This window comes from Anolis sagrei, chromosome 7, assembly GCF_037176765.1.
Source record: "Anolis sagrei isolate rAnoSag1 chromosome 7, rAnoSag1.mat, whole genome shotgun sequence".
Taxonomy (NCBI): domain Eukaryota; kingdom Metazoa; phylum Chordata; class Lepidosauria; order Squamata; family Dactyloidae; genus Anolis; species Anolis sagrei.
Window position 1 is genome coordinate 3,699,849 of NC_090027.1, and position 18,081 is coordinate 3,717,929.

General features: G+C 44.8%; 1 protein-coding gene across 3 annotated transcripts in view; it reads right to left on the bottom strand.

The window, feature by feature from the left end:
• Positions 1–18,081, bottom strand: part of ZMAT4 (zinc finger matrin-type 4) — a 339,798-nt gene that overhangs the window by 290,268 nt on the left and 31,449 nt on the right. The window lies entirely within an intron of this gene.

The window sequence follows — 18,081 nt, forward strand, 5'->3', positions numbered from 1 at the left end:
ATGGTCTCTTCCTTTCTGTTGAAATTGTCCACATGCTTGTGGATTTCAATGGCTTCTCTGTGTAGTCTGACATGGTGGTTGTTGGTGTGATCCAGCATTTCGTAAAATTTCAAATCGATTCGTTAATGGCGGACGCGATTGCGCAATATGCTAAAAAAACCCTCCAAACGGGACAGGGGGAACTTCTGAAGCTTCCCTCTCCCTCTGTTGTTGACTGTTGGTGTGATAAAACACACAACTATTATGAAACTTGCACCAGACATGCGAAAATAATTACGAAATAATTACGAAACAATTACGAAACAATTACGAAATAAATTGAAAAAATTGTTTCGAATCTAATTTACTCCTCACACTATTCCTGCATGGCTCAATATTGGATCGTAAGCTAATTTAAATACGAATTAATAACGAATTACGAAATTAACGAATGAAACCGCCCAATCCTACTATTCAGCCGTGAGATTCTAGTCATGAGTTTTTGTTCTGCTGAATCTGCTCCAGGTTTTCATCCAAACCTCAGAGAAACTATGACACTATTAGTGGATGGAGAGAAATCAGCACTTTGGAAAGCACCAAAGTTTGGTCTAAAACATGGAGTGGATTTGTCCCGGAAGCCAACAGTTGCCATTGCATTATTATTATTATTATTATTATTATTATTATTATTATTATTATCTCTATTTGTACCCCGCTAGCATCTCCCGAAGGACTCAATGCGGCTTACAAAGGCCAAGGCCTCAAAACATAGCATAACAATACACAACCTAAAGCAAATCCAAAACAGTTAAAGCAATATTAAAACAACAAGCAATAAAACAATACACCAAGACACAATAAAATTGGGCCGGGCCAGAGTAATGGGTACAGATTAAAAGTGCTGATGTGACAGGTGACATGTAAGGATTATGGGGTAAGTGCAGTGTGCAGTGTGCGGCAATCTTAATTTCTACTAAAGTGCTTCTGGGACTTGCTGTTGGAGTTTTCCTATTCGGGAAAGGCACATCGGAACAGCCAGGTCTTCAAGTTCTTTCTGAAGACTGCCAATGTAGGGGCCTGTCTAAGATCTTTTGGAAGGGTGTTCCAGAGTCGGGGGGCCACCACGGAAAAGGCACTGTCTCGCGTCCCCACCAGACATGCATGCGACGTAGGCAGAATCACGAGCAGGGCCTCTCCGGATGACCGAAGTGAGCGTGTGGGTTCATAAACGGAGATGCGGTCACGCAGGTAGGGTGGTCCCAAACCGTTTAGGGCTTTGTAGGTAAGCACCTGCACCTTAAATTGGGCTCGGAAAATAAATGGCAGCCAGTGGAGCTCCTTGAACAGAATGGTTGACCTCTCTCTGTAAGGAGCACCAGTTAACATCCTGGCCGCCGCTCGTTGGACCAGCTGAAATTTCCGAGCCGTTTTCAAGGGCAGCCCCACGTAGAGCGCATTACAGTAGTCCAATCTAGAGGTGACCAAGGCATGGACCACCCCGGCCAGATCAGATTATAATAGCAGGAGTAGACAAATTTGTGGCCCAGTAAATGCATGAAAAAGAATGCCCTCTAAGGATGCATGTACATTGTAGATCAGTGTTTCTCCACCTTCGTAACACCACGACCCCTTAATATAGTTCCTCATGTTGTGCTGACCCCCAACCATAACACTACTTCACAACTGTAATTTTGCTACTGTTATGAATCGTCATGTAAATATCTGATATGGAGGATGTATTTTCATTAACTGGACCCAATTGGGCACAAATACCTGATACTCCCAAATTTGAATATTGGTGGGGTTGGGGAGGATTGGTTTTGTCATTTGGGAGTTGTAGTTGCTGGAATTTATAGTTCACCTACAATCAAATATTGTCCTCTTAAAATAAAATACAAATATACAGGTATTTGTCAGCTTGAAACCAATGTAGCTTAGCTATAGATATATACATCAGCTATATACATCACTGATTTACACAATTTTTGGGGGGGAGGTTCTTTCTGTTTTTATGTGTGCTATGATTCTCTTTTTTGTTGTTGTTGCACAAAAAGTGACATAGAAAATGTGGAGACACATCTATCTCCAAGGATCACCAAAAGTGTGAACATGGTGCTCATGCAAGCCTATCCAATCCATCCGACGCATCGCCACGATCAAACGCTGCCCTTCTTTATGAAATGGAACCAAACCAAGCATGGCGGGAGGGGGAAAAAATGAGTGCATTCCAGTTAACAACAGCAAATTAAACCAGCAATAAAATTAGAGAAGAATTAGGGATGGCTCCCCTGGGAGTGTTTTCCCCAATTCAAGGTCGTTCCGTGAATTAGATCTCTTTCAGCAATTTTATTCCCTTTTAATTAATAAACACATAAGCGAACAGCAAGGCTCCAAAAAGAGACACAGCTGCGTCCCTCCATCCAAAAGTCCGACGTCGTCGTTTGAAGGTTGGAGGCCTTTCAGGTCATGAGACCTTTCAGCAGGCGACGAGGAAGAACTCCTCGTGCTGGGGATCAAACCTGAAACTGTCATCACAATGGACCAAAAGCAGCCGACCGTCTGTACTTCTGCTCCAAGGTGACCGCTGAATGGAGGCGGCTTTGATGTGACATGTCACAAACACCGAAGCTAAGGAAGCTAGCAATCTTAGGGTGTAGCTACACTAGGCATAGGCAAACTCTGGCCCTCTGGGTGTTTTGGACTTCAACTCCCACAATTCCTAACAGCCGGTAGGCTGTTAGGAATTGTGGGAGTTGAAGTCCAAAACACCCGGAGGGCCAGAGTTGCCCATGCCTGATCTACACTGTAGAATGAGTGCAACATGGCAACATGTATTGTCGAAGGCTTTCATGGCTTGAATCACTAGGTTCTTGTGGGTTTTTTCGGGCTATAGAGCCATGTTCTAGAGGCATTTCTCCTGACGTTTCGCCTGCATCTATGGCAAGCATCCTCAGAGGTGTGAGGTCTGTTGGACCTCACATTTTTCCTACTTCCAACAGACCTCACACCTCTGAGGATGCTTGCCATAGATGCAGGCGAAACGTCAGGAGAAATGCCTCTGCAACATGGCTCTATAGCCCGAAAAAACCCACAAGAACCTAACATGGCAACACTTGTGCCATCGCACCTGGGGGCTACAACTCTTAGTGAAAGAGACATAGACGTGACATCTTTCCCCCAGGGGGTTGCTTCTTGCCTTCCTTTAAAGAACTGGAACTCCCAAGGACCAAAACACTGTAGATAACTCAAAATAGGTTTTATTGTTCACAAAGAGTTATCCCTTTAAGGCAATAAGCTGGAAGTTTCGAAGGGGGTAACGGAAATATACATTATAGTCTCTGGTTGTCTTGGGTCATAGAATCATAGAATCAAAGAGTTGGAAGAGACCTCCTGGGCCATCCAGTCCAACCCCATTCTGCCAAGAAACAGGAATATTGCATTCAAATCACCCCTGACAGATGGCCATCCAGCCTCTGCTTAAAAGCTTCCAAAGAAGGAGCCTCCACCACACTCCGGGGCAGAGAGTTCCACTGCTGAACGGCTCTCACAGTCAGGAAGTTCTTCCTCATGTTCAGGTGGAATCTCCTCTCTTGTAGTTTGAAGCCATTGTTCCGTGTCCTATCATATCTCCTCTCAGCCTTCTCTTCTTCAGGCTAAACATGCCCAGCTCCTTAAGCTGCTCCTCATAGGGCTTGTTCTCCAGACCCTTGATCATTTTAGTAACTTGTACTTATAGAATCATAGAATCATAGAATCAAAGAGTTGGAAGAGACCTCATGGGCCATCATCCAGTCCAACCCCATCCTGCCAAGAAGCAGGAATATTGCATTCAAATCGCCCCTGACAGATGGCCATCCAGCCTCTGTTTCAAAGCTTCCAAAGAAGGAGCCTCCACCACACTTCGGGGCAGAGAGTTCCACTGCGGAATGGCTCTCACAGTCAGGAAGTTCTTCCTCATGTTCAGATGGAATCTCGTCTCTTGTAGTTTGAAGCTATTGCTCCATTGCGTCCTAGTCTCCAGGGAAGCAGAAAGCAAGCTTGCTCCCTCCTCCCTGTGGCTTCCTCTCACATATTTATACATGGCTATCATATCTCCTCTCAGCCTTCTCTTCTTCAGGCTAAACATGCCCAGTTCCCTAAGCCGCTCCTCATAGGGCTTGTTCTCCAGACCCTTGATCATTTTAGTCGCCCTCCTCTGGACACATTCCAAGGAGATTTCACAGCTGAGAAGTTTTTCCCGTTCCCTCTTTTCTCAATGGCTGTGAAGGTTGGAACAAAGACAACCCCGAGTCCAATTGTCTATGTTGAAGGCACAGAGTCTTCCTTTTGATGCCAAAGGACCGGTTTGAAGGTGCTTGGGTCTCCTCTACGTTGTCCAGGGCGATCTGGACATGAAGCATGAGTCCCAAGGTGTTGGGGTTCAGCCTCAATCTTTGTGTGAACCTGATTCTCTGAGTGCTGAGCCTCAATCTCTGTATGAACCTGATTCTCTGAGTGTATTTCCTGATGCAACTGAGCAAGCTACTGAACCTGTATCTTTCCCTGATAGTGTTGAAACTGTTGATGCTGAGGTCAGTGGCGGGGAAAGTGAAACTGATGCAAATGTTTTAGAATCAAGCCGTGAAAGCTCTCCAGAGGAAACCACAACTGGGTTTTTTAATGAGGACCGAAGGGAACAGATTTGGAAAAACAGGAGTGAATCACAGTTTCTACGAAGGTCAAATAGATTATGGGAGAGGGAGGCTTCAAAGTCTGGGGGCGTTTCAAGAAATAGTTTCTTTAGCTTAAGGGGCCTCCCTCCGGTTCTCTCATTAGATCAAGCAATGTTTTAGACTGAGGCAGCACCTTGGCAGTTTTCCTGTGTTCCATGGCCTGCATTCCCAGAGGCTTCTAGTTTTCAAGTACGGTTAGTGATACGCTAACAGGTTCCTGGTTTTATTATTGTTTTTTTTGGAATTTTGCTCAATTTCAAAGATTTTTCCTGTCTGCTGAGTTTCTACTGTGGCTTTCTGACTTTGCATTTACCTATCTTTTGTAACCATTTTTCATCAATAAAAGAGGATTGCTTTTCTCACAGTCCAGTGTGGTGGATTTAATCTTATGGTCTCGTTTCCTGATCTGGGATGCAACACAAGTGTAAAAACCTTAGAATTGGTGATGAGAGGTAACTTAATTAATGGCTTTAGAGCCAAGTCTCTTTCTCACGTCTATCTGATAGAAAGTTAGATGGTAGAATGGAAAAGGAAAAACTCTGCCCTTCTCCAGGAAGAGGTGGAGCCAAGCAATTGAGCTGAGGAAGCGATATAACTGATGCAAACAACATCGATTGACAGCTATAAATAATCAATCAATCCAACTATACATTTACAAACTAAGCAAGTATGGGCATGTTATACAGTTTAAACCTTTGCAGTTTAAAGTTCTACACACAGGTGGCGCCACTCGTGCCGTCACAACACTTCAAATGCCATGGCTCAATGCTATGGACTCCTGGGAGTTGTAGTTTGATAAGGTCTGCCAAAGAGGACTGGTGCACCAGCAAACTACAACTCCCAGCATTCCATAGCATGGAGCCATGGCAGTGAAAGGTGTCAAACTGCAATCATTCTTCATTGTAGATATGCCCCCAAATCAATAACTCTACATGGCGGAATATTAACTCTGAGCTCTCCAGATTTCGATCAAGACATCCCAAAATCTCAAGCTGTCCCAAGCATTTCCCAAAGTTCTCCTTTTGACAGGGCAAAGAAAGACAGCTATGGCCTGGGCACCTTTCCCAAAAGTCCTGGCTTTTAATTCATCCAGGTCGCTCTCATATTTTAATTTACTCATCCAAGCAGCTGTCATGTTCTAATTGGGTTTGACAAGGTCTTTTGCTTTTTCTTTCCAAATGTGCTGGTAGTCTTACCAAATTACCGTCTCCATGACTTCATTGCCGTGAGTTATGGCAAATGTTCAATGAGATATCAAGCTTCTTGTATACTGCTACAAAGGTGTTTAGAGTGGCAACAGACCAGGGATGAATTTGCAACACTGCCTAGTTTGAAGTCAGCAATGCCAATAACAAAACCAGTGGACCTGATGGGATCCCTGCTGAAATCTTTAAAGAGGGAGGACCTGAGTTGACACAACAACTCCACCAGCTCATTGAAAAAGAGTGGGTGACCGAGAAAATCCCAGCAGATTTCAAGGATGCCACCATCATAACCCTTTTCAAAAAAGCGGAAAGAACAGATTGTGGGAGCTATTGAGGTATCTGGAGATTTGCAGCACACCCAAATACCTGGAAGCTACGCTGGACCATGCTCTTATCTACAAGAAGCACTGCCTGAATATCAAGCAAAAAGTGGGCACCAGAAACAATATCATACGAAAGCTGACTGGCACAACCTGGGGATCACAACCAGACACAGTGAAGACATCTGCCCTTGTGCTAGGCTACTCTGCTGCTGAGTATGCATGCCCAGTGTGGAACACATCTCACCACACTAAAACAGTGGATGTGGCTCTTAATGAGACATGCCACATTATCAAGGGGTGTCTGCACCCTACACCACTGGAGAAATTACACTGTTTGGCCGGTATTGCACCACCTGACATCCGCCAGGGAGTAGCAACCAATAGTGAAAGGACCAAGGCAGTGACATCTTCGGCCCACCCCCTGTTTGGGTATCAGCCAGCACGTCAATTACTTAAATCAAGAAATAGTTTTCTAAGATCTACAGAGAGAGTTGCTGGAACACCTCAGCAAGCAAGAGTCCAAAAGTGGCAGCTTAAAACCCAGCACCTCAACCAATGGCTGATACCAAATGAGAGACTCCCTCCTGGATACACAGAAAATGGTGTGACTTGGAAGGCACTGAACAGACTGCGCTCTGGCACCATGAGATGCAGAGCGAACCTCAAGAAATGGGGCCACAAAGTGGAATCCACGACATGTGAGTGTGGAGAAGAGCAAACCACTGACCACCTTCTGCAATGCAACCTGAGCCCTGCCACATGCACAAGGGAGGACCAGAGGCACCCCAAGTGGCCAGATACTGGTCAAAGGACATTGAATAGAATACCAAGTCAGCAAACTCTGTGTTTTGTTTGCATGTTTTTAATGCAATACAACTGTTTTGGTTTGCTCCTGACACGATACATAAATAAATCTCCCTTCTAACCTCCATTGGAAAAATCCTCACGGGAATCCTTGCAAACCGCCTTCTACCTGATCTGCACTGTAGAATTAATTCAGTGTGACACCACATGAACTGCCATGTCTCAATGCTATAGAATTATGTCGTAATGTTTTGACTTTTTATTGTTGTGACGCTTATATACATTGGTTTTGTATTTTAGATTAATTTTTTTATTTTCTGTTGCGTATTGTCGAAGGCCGGAATCACTGGGTTGTTGTAGGTTTTTTCAGGCTATATGGCCATATTCTAGAGGCATTCTCTCCTGACGTTTCGCCTGCATCTATGGCAAGCACTACCTCACTATCTCTGAGGATGCTTACCATAGATGCAGGCGAAACGTCAGGAGAGAATGCCTCTAGAACAGTGGTTCTCAACCTTCCTAATGCAGTGACCCCTTAATACAGTCCTCATGTTGTGGTGACCCCCAACCATAATATTGTTTTCATTGCTACTTTATAACAGTCATTTTACTACTGTTATAAATCATAATGTAAATATTTGATATGCAGGATGCATTTTTATTCACTGGACCAAACTGGGCACAAATACCCAATACACCCAAATGTGAATGCTAGTGGGGCTGGGGGAGGATTGATTTTGTAATTTGGGAGTTGTAGTTGCTGGGATTTATAGTTCACTTATAATCAAAGAGCATTCTGAGTTCCACCAGCGATGGATTTGAACCAAACTTGGCTCCTATGACCAATGGAAAACACTAGAAGGGTTTGATGGGCATTGACCTTGAGTTTGGGAGTTGTAGTTCACCTATATCCAGAGAGCACTGTGGACTCATGCAATGGTGGATCTGGACCAAACTTGGCATGAAACTTGGCACGAAACTTGGCACGAATACTCAATATGCCCAAATGTGAACACTGGTGGAGTCTGGGAAAATAGATCTTGACATTTGGGAGTTGTAGTTGCTGGGATTTATAGTTCATTACAATCAAAGAACATTCTGAACTCCACCAACGATAGAATTGGCTGAAACTTCCCACATGGAATCCCCATAACCATCAGAAAATATTTATGGTCTTTGGCGACCCCTCTGACACCCCCTCGCGACCCCCTCAGGGGTCCCGACCCCCAGGTTGAGAAACACTGCTCTAGAACATGGCCATATAGCCTGAAAAAACCTTACAACAATCCATTTTCTGTTGTGTTTTTGTGTTATATTGTTTATATTGTTTTGATGGGCTTGGCCTCATGTAAGCCGCCCCAAGTCCCCTTGGGGAGATGGTGGCGGGGTATAAATAATAATAATTATTATTATTGTTGTTGTTGTTGTTGTTGTTGGGTTGTTGTATGTTTTTTCAGGCTATATGGCCATGGTCTAGAGCAGCGTTTCTCAACCTGGGGGTCGGGACCCCTGGGGGGGGGGGTCGCGGGGGGCATCAGAGGGGTCGCCAAAGACCATCGGAAAACACAGTATTTTCTGTTAGTATGGGCCAATTCTATCGTTGGTGGAGTTCAGAATACTCTTTGATTGTAGGTGAACTATAAATCCCAGTAACTACAACTCTCAAATCTCAAACTCCACCAGTGTTCACATTTGGACATATTGAGTGTTTGGGCCAAGTTTGGTCCAGATCCATCATTGTTTGAGACCACAGTGCTCTCTGGATGTAGGTGAACTACAACTCCCAACCTCAAGGTCAATGCCCACCAAACCATTCTAGTGTTTTCTGTTGGTCATGGGAGTCCTGTGTGCCAAGCTTGGTTCAATTCCATTGTTGGTGGAGTTCAGAATGCTCTTTGATTGTAGGTGAACTATAAATCCCAGCAACTACAACTCCCAAATGTCAAGGTCTATTTCCCCCAAACTCCATCTGTGTTCATATTTGGGCGTATTGAGTGCTTGTACAGAGTTTGGTCCAGATCCATCATTGTTTGAGACCACAGTGCTCTCTGAATGTAGGTGAACTACAACTCCCAACCTCAAGGTCAATGCCCACCAAACCATTCTAGTGTTTTCTGTTGGTCATGGGAGTCCTGTGTGCCAAGCTTGGTTCAATTCCATTGTTGGTGGAGTTCAGAATGCTCTTTGATTGTAGGTGAACTATAAATCCCAGCAACTACAACTCCCAAATGTCAAGGTCTATTTCCCCCAAACTCCATCTGTGTTCATATTTGGGCGTATTGAGTGCTTGTACAGAGTTTGGTCCAGATCCATCATTGTTTGAGACCACAGTGCTCTCTGGATGTAGGTGAACTACAACTCCCAACCTCAAGGTCAATGCCCACCAAACCATTCTAGTGTTTTCTGTTGGTCATGGGAGTCCTGTGTGCCAAGCTTGGTTCAATTCCATTGTTGGTGGAGTTCAGAATGCTCTTTGATTGTAGGTGAACTATAAATCCCAGCAACTACAACTCCCAAATGACAAAATCATAATTTTTTGAGTGATGGTCACTCCTTGTTTTGTGAGACATTTTGTTGCCAAATTTGCTGTGATTTCGTTCATTGGTTCTTTTGTTTTTAAGGTACTCATGATGCACGGAGCATTTTTAAATATATAGATTGTGTATATTGTTTTGATGGGCTTGGCCTCATGTAAGCTGCCCCAAGTCCCCTTGGCGAGATGGTGGTGGGGTATAAATAATAATAATAATAATAATAATAATAATAATAATAATTTTATTATTATTATTATAAGGTTATTATTATTATTATTATTATTATTATTATTATTATTATTATAAGGTCTTTCACCTTCTCTGTCAAATAATGCTAGTACTTTGCCGAACTACAAGTCCCATTGTTCCAAAGCATTGAGCCACAGCAGCTGAAGCTAAAGTGGTGCCAAATTGCATTTATTTAGAGTATCCACAGCCTAAGTTCTGTTCTAAGATTGAAAAGAAGCCTGGTTGAGAAAAAAGAGACTGCTTTGTGTCCCTAACCTCAGCCATTGTGGAAAGCTTATTTCATTTGCACTTGCCGAGCGGATTCGTCAAAACGAATCCGAGTACATCAGGTTTCCAAATACCTTGACTTATAGCTAAACAAGGGCTGTTTAATTTAGGCAGAGTAGTGACTCCTTCCATATTGAGCTCTGCACATAAAACAGCAGCCGGAACATTTATCTTCAAACCCGACCTGATTATCTAAGAAGAATAAGGAACATCCTCCATGTAATTCTGTAAGAAAATATGCCGTGTACGAAAGGTCAGCCCAGACATAAGTTGGCGCATACTCATTCATAGAATCATAGAATCATAGAATCAAAGAGTTGGAAGAGACCTCAAGGGCCATCCAGTCCAACCCCATTCTGCCAAGAAGCAGGAATATTCCATTCAAATCACCCCTGACAAATGGCCATCCAGCCTCTGCTTAAAAGCTTCCAAAGAAGGAGCCTCCACCACACTCCGGGGCAGAGAGTTCCACTGCTGAACGGCTCTCACAGTCAGGAAGTTCTTCCTCATGTTCAGATGGAATCTCCTCTCTTGTAGTTTGAAGCCATTGTTCCATTGCGTCCTAGTCTCCAAGGAAGCAGAAAACAAGCTTGCTCCCTCCTCCCTGTGGCTTCCTCTCACATATTTATACATGGCTATCATATCTCCTCTCAGCCTTCTCTTCTTCAGGCTAAACATGCCCAGTTCCCTAAGCCGCTCCTCATAGGGCTTGTTCTCCAGACCCTTGATCATTTTAGTCGCCCTCCTCTGGACACATTCCAGCTTGTCAATAACACATTCCAGCTTGTCATTATGTATAAGAAATCCATGGAAAGGGAATTAACTGGTGAAGAGATGAGATGGAAGCAAGATATAGTAGGACCTCCACTTTTATGGGGTTTGAGACCCCTATTAAAGTGCTATGGAATGCTGGGAGTTGAAGTCAGAGGCGGCCCCAGGTAATTTTCAACGGTAAGCAAACAGTATTTTGGTGCCCCCCCCCCCCCGCCTCCAACCAATCATTGATATATATTTTCTGTTTGTCGTGGGAGTTCTGTGTGCCATATTTGGTTCAATTCCATCATTGGTGGAGTTTAGAATGCTCTTTGATTGTAGGTGAACTATACATCCCAGTAACTACACTTGCCGCACTTGCTCCCTTGCCTGGCCTGCTTTGGGTCCGGAGGCGTGCTGGAAGACCCCGGCATGTGCACCAAAAGTCACCTCTTCTCCTGACTTTCTCCTCAGCCATTGGGACCAAGAGAGAGAGAGAGAGAGAGAGAGAGAGAGGTGGAGATGCCCACCTTTCCTGAAGGTAGGCGCAAAAACAAAGGAGGGAGCGGAGGTGGGAGATACCTCCAGCCGGAGGGGCTCTCTCTCTCTCTCTCTCTCTCTCTCTCTCTCTCTCTCTCTCTCTTGATCCCAATGGCTGAAGAGAAAGTCAGGAGAAGAGGCGACTTTTGGTGCGCACGCTGGGGTCTTCAGACACGCCTCCGGACCCAAAGCGGGCCAGGTGCGGCGGCTCCGCCCCTTGGCCCACCCGCGGATTGGGAAGAGGAGAGGAGGCGGGTAGAGCGCCGGGGAATCGGGAAAGGGAGCCAGTCATGGGGAAGGGATCGAACGCAGAGAACGATTGAGCACCTGCTCTGCTCGCGCACCCGGTGGCCGGGTGGAGCAGGAAGGAGAGGGGCTAGGCGAGGCTCAAGGGCCCGGCCCCTTTGGGAAGAGGATCGCCCGGCAGTAAGGCAAGAAAGCCGAGGCTCCCCCCGGACTGCTAGGGCTGTTGTGAGCTGAGGGGGCTCTCCTCCTCAAGTGGCCTTCGAGGGGCATTTACAGTGGCGCCTCTGCGCCCCTGGCAAAAAAAGGTGTTCTGCAACCGCTTACTTCGCATAATGGACGAGCCGCCCCTGGTTGTAGTTTCACAAGGTCTTTAGCCTTCTCTGCTATAGAGGGCTGGTGATCCAACATTTTTGTAAAAATTCTGTTTATTGGATCACCAGTCCTCTTTGGCAGAGAAGGCTAAAGACCTTGTGAAACTATAACTCCCAGCATTCCATAGCATTGAGCCACTAGGGAGATGGTGGCAGGCTACAAGTATGTCTGGCAGGGACGAGAGGCAGGGTCTTCTCAGTGGTGGCCTCTCGACTATGGAACACCCTCCCAAGGGGGATCAGATTGGCTTCTTTGCTCCTAACATTTCGGAAAAAACTCAAGACATGGCGATTTGAGGAAGCATTTGCGAATATTGAGTAATGGACGTAGGATGAGACTGGACAATGTTTTTTTTAATGAGAATTTGTTGATTTATGTTTTATACTGTAATATTACTAATAAATAAAATTACAGTACAATGTTATAGTACAATATAGTAATATATAATATTAATATTGTGCTATGGTAATAATATATACTATACTGTATTTACTTTTTACTTGTAAGCCGCTCTGAGTCCCCTTCGGGGTGAGAAGGGAGGCATATAAATGTCGTAAATAAATAAATAAATAAATATTGTTATTATTATGATTTTATGGATGTTAAAGCTTTTTTATATTCTACTTGTGTTTCTATGGTATTGAATTTTGACTTGTAAACCGCCTCGAGTTGCTGGAAGGCTGGGAGGGGCAGTATACAAATACAGTAAATAAATCTATATAAATAAAAAATGTAATGTATTGTCGAAGGCTTTCATGGCCAGAATCACTGGGTTGTTGTAGGTTTTTCCGGGCTATGTTTTGGAGGCAATTTTTCTCTTGACGTTTCGCCTGCATCTATGGCAAGAATCCTCAGAGGTAGTGACCTCACTAGAACATGGCCATATAGCCCGGAAAAACCTACAACAACCCAAAAAAATGTAATGTTCGTTTGTGGTATTCACAGAACTCAAAAACCACTGGGGCAATTGGCACCAAATTTGGACACGATACACCTAACAACCCAAGATATGTTCTTCACTCAAAAAAATGATTTTGTCATTTGGAAGTTGTAGTTGCTGGGATTTATAGTTCACTGTCAATCAAAGAGCATTCTGAACCCCACCAACGATGGAATTGAACCAAACTTGACACACAGTTCTCCCATGACCAACAGAAAATACTGGAAGGGTTTGGTGGGCAGTGTCCTTTGGTTTTGGAGTTGTAGTTCACCTACATCCAAAGATCACTGTGGACTCAAACAATGATGGATCTGGACCAAACTCTACACGAATACTCAATATGCCCAAATGTGGACACTGGTGGAGTTTGGGGAAAATAGAATATTGACATTTGGGAGTTGTACGTACTGGGATTTATAGTTCACCTACAATCACAGAACATTCTGAACCCCACCAACGATAGAATTGGGCCAAACCTCCCACACAGAACCCCCATGTGGGCTACAGCAACGCGTGGCAGGGGACAGCTAGTAATAAATAAATATAAATAAAGTTTATTATTGTTGTTGTTGTTGTTTCTACAGAGTAGATGCACCTTAAGGTTAATTGAAATCAACCCTTTCTCTTGGGACTTGGAACCACAAATGTGCTAATAGGGATTGTCAAACAAGAACGGCACAAATGTTGGCTCTCCCTTATGGCGATTTTGGGAATCTGGCAACCTTAAATGCAATCTGGCTTCTCTCATTTGTCATGCTGTTACTCAAACCTGGATCTTCCAAATGCTGTGTTTCAGGCGATCTTTTCTGTTGCACTGATGACTCTAGAAAGGCTCATTGGTTTGCCTGCCATTGCCATCCTATGCAATGAGCATCAACAAGTGATACATTTGCATAAGGAAAATGGCAGGACCAATCAGGAATGAGTTATGGGATGACATCACAGGCAGCTAGGGAAGGTGAGAGAAAGCAGGCATCTGTCCTGCCTTGGTCATTTACAGTATTATTCAACCATCTGGGTTCAGCACCATGGAGAGCACCAGGCACATTATGAAGGCCAGGAAGGCCACCTTTGAAAGTATCAGTACTCTCTACTCCAGCGTTTCTCAACCTAGAGGTATTTATTTATTTATTGTGTCATCTGCAACCAGAACATTGTATTACATTTCTAACAGAACAAAACAAACAGACAGATAAAAAACAAAAACAAAAAACACACATTTTGCAAACTTAGTATCTGTTAAATGTCCTTTGACCAGTATCTGGCCCCTTGGAGTGCCTCTGGTGTTGCCGCAAGAAGGTCCTCCATTGTGCATCATGTGGCAGGGCTCAGGGTGCATTGCAGCAGGTGGTCAGTGGTTTGCTCTTCTCCACACTCGCATGTCATGGATTCCACTTTGTAGCCCCATTTCTTGAGGTTGGCTCTGCATCTCGTGGTGCTAGAGCGCAGTCTGTTCAGTGCCTTCCAAGTCGCCCAGTCTTCTGTGTGCCCAGGGGAGAGTCTCTCATCTGGTATCACCCACGGATTGAGGTGCTGGTTTGGGCCTGCCACTTTTGGACTCTCGTTTGCTGAGGTGTTCCAGCGAGTGTCTCTGTAGATCTAAGAAAACTATTTCTTGATTTGAGTCGTTGACGTGCTGGCTGATACCCAAACAAGGGATGAGCTGGAAATGTCTCTGCCTTGGTCCTTTCACTATTGGCTGCAACTTCCCGGCGGATGTCAGGTGGTGCAATACCGGCTAAGCAGTGTAATTTCTTCAGTGGTGTAGGGCGCAATGAGGTTGCAAAGGAGGTGTTAGAGGGGTCACCAAAGACCATCAGGAAACACAGTATTTTCCCTTTGGTCATGGGGTTCCCTGTGTGAGAAGTCTGGCCCCATTCTATCCTTGGTGGGGTTTAGAATGCTCTTTGATTGTGGGTGAACTATACATCCCAGTAACTACAACTCTCAAATGTCAAGGTCTATTTTCCCCAAACTCCATCAGTGTTCACATTGGGGCATACTGAGTATTTGTGCCAAGTTTGGTCCGGATACATCATGGTTTGAGTCACATTGCTCTCTGGAGGTAGGTGAAATACAACTCCAAAACACACGGTCAGTGCCCACAAAGCCTTCCAGTATTTTCTGTTGGTCATGGGAGTTCTGTGTGCCAAGATTGAATCAATCCCATCACTGGTGGAGTTCAGAATGCTTTTTGATTGTAGGTGAACTATAAATCCAAGCAACTGCAACTCCCAAATGACAAAATCAATTTTTTGAGTGATGGTCACTCGTTGGCCTGGGAGGTGTCTTGTGTCCAAATTTGGTGTCAATTCGTCCAGTGGTTTTTGAGTTATGTTAATCCCACAAACGAACATTACATTTTTATTTATATTTATGTTTATATTTATATATATTTATGTTTATATTTATGGTTTTGTGTCCTGGCATTGAATGTTTGCCATATATATGTTGTGCTAAATAAGTAAATATGGTCTTTCATCTTCTCTGCCAAACAATTCTAGTACTTTTGTTGTTGTTCCTTCGTTCAGTCGTCTCCGACTCTTCGTGACCTCATGGACCAGTCCACGCCAGAGCTCCCTGTCGGCCGTCACCACCCCCAGCTCCTTCAAGGTCAGTCCAGTCACTTTACCAAACTACAAGTCCCATTGTTCCAAAGCATTGAGCCACAGTAGTTAAAACGGTAGTTAAAACGGTGCCAAACTGCATTCACTCTCCAGTGTGGATGCTCCCAAAGTGAGAGGCAACCTATAGGGAATGTCATGGTTTGCATGAGAAATGCAAAGAATACAAAGAGTAACATTAGAATACACTCAGCCACTTTAATGGTGATTTTTTTCCCCTTTTACAATGTTCGCTCCAGTGATATGAAGACAAAAAGCGGGCATTAAGTGAGAGATACTCCATTAAGTCTGACATGGACATGAATGTGTCGCAGCTTTTAGCCACCGCTTTAAGCCATGACATATCTCTCTCTTGGGCATTTAATGGAGAAATGGGTTATTCTTGGGGACGCCGCGCAGGGTTTTCATACTTTTTTTCCAATCCTGAACTCGCAGCTTTAAAGCACCTTCCGTGATTCCGAGCATCTATTCAAATGGAAACCATAATACCCGACAATAAAACTCCATTTGCATGCCATACAAAAAACCAGCGCTCCTGGCTTCAGATTCAAAAGTACGAAAGAGCAAGGTCACGTTAAAACATGAACAAGAAGGGCTGTTGCTAAGGCTACGTGGGGGCAAATGACATCATTACAAGCCCATTTTATGTATTGTTGAAGGCTTTCATGGCCAGAAACACTGGGTTGTTGTAGGTTTTTCGGGCTGTCTGGCCATGTTCTAGAAGCATTCTCTCCTGACGTTTCGCCTGCATCTGTGGCAAGCAACCTCAGGTCCCTTCTTTTCCCCCCTCAGCCACTTAAGCAGAGGGAGAAATGGAGAAAATGCTTCTAGAACAGTGTTTCTCAACCTGGGGGTCGGGACCCCTAGGGGGGTCAGATGAGTCGCCATAGACCAGTAGTTCTCAACCTTTCTAACACCAGGACCCATAAATATGGTCCCTCATGTTGTGGTTACCCCCAACCATGTTGTGGTGACCCCCAACCTCACCTGCCCTATGGCTTTGTCAGATGGTGAGAGAGCGAGGCAGGACCCTCCGCACCGAGGGGTGCGGAGGACCCCTCGCCTGCCCCACTCCCTCGTGCGGAGGACCCCTCGCCTGCCCCACGCCCTCGCTGGATGGCGAGAGTGTGAGGCAGGCAAGGCTGGCTTTGCATGAGGCCAGGCCTCATGCAGAGGACCCCTTGCCTGCCCCACACCCTCGTGCGGAGGACCCCTCACCTGCCCCACGCGCTCGCCAGATGGCAAGAGTGTGAGGCAGGCGAGGCGGGCTTTGTGCAAAGCCAGGCCTTGTGCGAACGAGCCCTCACCTGGCCCGTGTCCTTGGGGCGGGGCCAACGGAGGCGGCCTCGCAACCCCTCCAAAATGGCCAGGCAACCCCCCTGGGGGTCGCGACCCCCAGGTTGAGAACCGCTGCCATAGACCATCAGACAACACAGTATTTTTTGTTGGTCATCAGGGTTCTCTGTGGGAAGTTTGGCCCAATTCTATCATTGGTGGGGTTCAGAATGCTCTTTGATTGTAGGTGAACTATAAATCCCAGCAACTACAACTCCCAAATATCAAGGTCTATTTTCCCCAAACTCCACCAGTGTTCACATTTGGGTATATTGAGTATTCGTGCCAATCCATCATTGTTTGAGTCCACAGTGCTCTCTGGATATAAGTGAACTACAACTTCCAAACTCAAGGTCAATGCCCACCAAATCCTTCCAGTATTTCCAGTTGGTCATGGGAGTTAAGTGTGCCAAATTTGGTTCAATTCCATCGTTGGTGGGGTTCAGAATGCTCTTTGATTGTATGTGAACTATAAATCCCAGCAACTACAACTCCCAAATGTCAAGGACTATTTTCCCCAAACTCCACCAGTGTTCACATTTGGACATATTGAGTATTCGTGCCAATCCATCATTGCTTGAGACCACAGTGCTCTCTGGATATAGGTGAATTACAACTTCCAAACTCAATGCCCACCAAATCCTTCTAGTATTTCCAGTTGGTCATGGGAGTTCTGTGTGCTGAATTTGGTTCAATTCTATCGTTGGTGGAGTTCAGAATGCTCTTTGATTGTAGGTTAACTATAAATCCCAGCAACTACAACTCCCAAATATCAAGGTCTATTTTCCCCAAACTCCACCAGTGTTCACATTTGGACATATTGAGTATTCGTGCCAATCCATCATTGTTTGAGTCCACAGTGCTCTCTGGATATAGGTGAACTACAACTCCCAAACTCAAGGTCAATGCCCACCAAATCCTTCCAGTATTTCCAGTTGGTCATGGGAGTTCTGTGTGCCAAATTTGGTTCAATTCCATCATTGGTGGAGTTCAGAATGTTCTTTGATTGTAGGTTAACTATAAATCCCAGCAACTACAACTCCCAAATCTCAAGGTCTATTTTCTCCAAACTCCACCAGTGTTCACATTTGGACATATTGAGTATTCGTGCCAATCCATCATTGTTTGAGTCCACAGTGCTCTCTGGATATAGGTGAACTACAACTCCCAAACTCAAGGTCAATGTCCACCAAATCCT